At 41.3% G+C, this 3,227-nt stretch overlaps 1 protein-coding gene across 1 annotated transcript in view; it reads right to left on the bottom strand.

The window, feature by feature from the left end:
* The window catches only part of LOC107882833 (protein ANTAGONIST OF LIKE HETEROCHROMATIN PROTEIN 1-like), a 7,799-nt gene that overhangs the window by 1,125 nt on the left and 3,447 nt on the right, over positions 1–3,227 (bottom strand). The gene's annotated exons all lie outside the window — the stretch shown is intronic.

The raw sequence follows: 3,227 nt of genomic DNA, 5'->3' as shown, positions 1-3,227 counted from the left end.
CATCAAACAAATGTTTTTCAGTGGCTGTGGTGGTGTAAGTAAAAGGATCCCAGTTTGACTTTTCCATTTGCGCAGCACAATCCAACCGTTTCTCTTTTGAACTTTAACGCATTGCAATATCTGCATATAGTCGTCATTCGTCCAACATCAAAATTTTCATCATCACTGTAGTTCGCAGTGGGATCATATTGGAATGCCAAGCGATTGTATGATGCCAATGATCTTCGTGTGCTCACGCGATGTCTCAATCGGTCATTTTCTCTTATTATATTTTGTCTTTCTTCTCTTAAGTTCCTTGAATAGACTTGTTGCTGGCTTGCATGTCTTGTGCGGCGGCCGATGTTCGAACGTCGTTCTCTAGGCATTTTGGACTATGGACAGAGTGTTGAATTTAACTTCAAATGCACGATCCACATAATTTACACTGAGCTTAAATGAAATTAACTGAGCAGAGAATAATGACTATCTGTCAAACACTTTATCACGCACCGTTGCTATTGGTTTGAAGTACATAAAAATAATATATAAAAGATATAATAGATGTATAATAGATGGCGCTGTATGTGAAAAACGATTTCAACACTTTTCTGTTGAATTTTTCCTGAATTTTCAAGAATTTTCTTTGCTATAAACCTCACGTAGCCCAAGACCTTTCCAACGAATGCAAAACCATGGAAATCGGTTGGTGCGTTCTGGAGTTATAGCGTCAGGGAGGAAAACCGGACTTATTTTTATATATTAGATAAGTACCTATTCTTCAACAAATATTCATAAACACACATAGTAGACTCATTGAGGTATTGTACAACGACAAATAGCAGTACCATTATAATAAATTGCGTTAATATTAGAAAATACTAAAATTATTAGGTAAGTTAGCCTAGCTATGCACTGTTTAATGTTTAGTAATATAATATAAAAAGTTAGGTAGTCATACATTGTAATATAAATAAATGAATGCAGAGACAAATTTTGATTCAAATATAATATTAACTTTTTTGATTTTTATTGTTTGTATTGTATTAATTATTTTCACAATATTTTCTTTTTATTATAATATTAACTGCATACAGCAGTGTACAATTCAAAATACGTATAGCAAGGAGAAGGTTGACAAAATAAAAGATATTGATAATGGACTCACGGATACTGCTTGGCAACTGTCAACGTAATGTCCGTGAGACTGGTCTGCTCGTTGCGGGTAGTCCGGTTTTTGTCCTGATCGATGATTGCACTTGTCGTTGAATTAATTAAATGGCGGTCGTACGTTTTAAGTTATAATAACGGTCGTGTGAAATAATACGGTCATGTAGGTAAAATTATTGATTACTGCCGTATCAATATGTTCATCATGTGTTTGCGTATACGAAATGTACAAATCGGCGTTGCAACACTGTGAGTCGATCGGGGTATTTTCACGATATCAATTCTGCAACGCGGTTTCTCGATCGGTCGGTTCGAACAAGATAACGGCGGACTGTCTGTGCTCCCGTGAATACGGTAAACACCAGCGACAAGAGAAGAGGGGCGCGGCGGCGAACAACGCTCGGCGGCGGTGAAATACGAATCGGCGATTCTTGTCCGGTCTGTATGTGCTTCCGTGAATACGGTAAACACCAGCGACAAGAGAGCGCGGCGGCGGAAAAAACAACGTTCGGCGGCGGCGAAATACGAATCGGCGATTCTTGTCCGGGCTGTATGTGCTTCCGTGAATACGGTAAACACCAGCGACAAGAGAAGAGGGGCGCGGCGGCGAACAACGTTCGGCGGCGGTGAAATACGAATCGGCGATTCTTGTCCGGTCTGTATGTGCTTCCGTGAATACGGTAAACACCAGCGACAAGAGAGCGCGGCGGCGGAAAAAACAACGTTCGGCGGCGGCGAAATACGAATCGGCGATTCTTGTCCGGGCTGTATGTGCTTCCGTGAATACGGTAAACACCAGCGACAAGAGAGCGCGGCGGCGAAAAAACAACGTTCGGCGGCGAAATCGACTTTTCTTGCCCGGACTGTCTGTGTTTCCGATTAATATCGGTAAACACCAGCGGCAAGAAAAAAAACAGCGGAGAATAAATGACTTTTCTTGCCCGGACTGTCTGTGCTTCCGATTAATATCGGTAAACACCAGCGGCAAGAAAGAGCAGCGGGGAATAACGGTAAGTCGTACTGTTTGTGCTTCCGTAGGTACGGCAAACACCAGATACGACTGAGCGCTAGATAGCTAGATAACGGCAAGTCGCACTGTTTGTGCTTCCGATTAATATCGGTAAACACCAGATACGACTGCGAACTGAGAGATAGATTTTGCCGGCTCACCGGGGTCTATTTACAACCTGATACGCTGACGGTTGGTTTTGAGATTATAGATTTTGGTGGATAACGTTCGGTTGATTTTTGCTGGTTCTACGTCCGCGGATGGTCTCGTGCTTCAAAGGGGTGCATCCGGGGATATTTCCTTATTAGTAGTGTGACGAAACTTACTTGTAAGTTTCGTTTTTTCATCTTGAACTGTCGCAAGTACGCGTTGTTCAAAACGGTTTGCTAGTACTGCGACATCTAGTGTGTCTTATTTGCGCTTGCTACGTACGAAATTATGTGTGATAGTTCCGAAGTGGTCTACGGGCGGCGCGTCGATAGCGTGTTCATACGCTATCATAAGAATTTTAACATAGTCCATTCTGTCTCGTTACAACATGCACAACCATCAGTTACTTTAATATGTCGCAAGAAAAATAAAGTAGGTATTTGAACATATATACATTGAATAACAAGTAGGTAACAGCCATTGGCAATGCACATGCACCCACAATTTCAGCCGTTTAAACCATGTAAAAATAAATTAATTTAAAATAGGTATATAAAATGGGTACTCACCAGTCACCAAATTACAGCAATTTAAAGATGTTGGATTGTTGGCTAGATAGGTAGTTGCAATAAGTAGGTAGTTGTACAACGCAATAGTAATCGTAAAACACAAAAGGCGAGTCAGGACAATATTATATAATGTCACGAAGACGGCAGACCAGTGATCACAATTATTCACGGGCAAAGACAAAAGTCAAGAAAACAGACTACAGAGTCACCGACAACACTACAACAATACTACGACGGTTCACGAACCGGCGTCCGGCACTCGCACGTTACTTGCTTATCGTAATATCGTATTCAGTCGTCCCGCATCAGTTGTTTTTAGAATGGGTTTTGACTGTTCGGAGGAACTAAAATAC

Source organism: Acyrthosiphon pisum, chromosome X (assembly GCF_005508785.2).
Source record: "Acyrthosiphon pisum isolate AL4f chromosome X, pea_aphid_22Mar2018_4r6ur, whole genome shotgun sequence".
In the NCBI taxonomy this organism is placed as follows: domain Eukaryota; kingdom Metazoa; phylum Arthropoda; class Insecta; order Hemiptera; family Aphididae; genus Acyrthosiphon; species Acyrthosiphon pisum.
The sequence above is the reverse complement of the archived record's forward strand: the minus strand, read 5'-3'. Positions and strand labels throughout refer to the sequence as shown.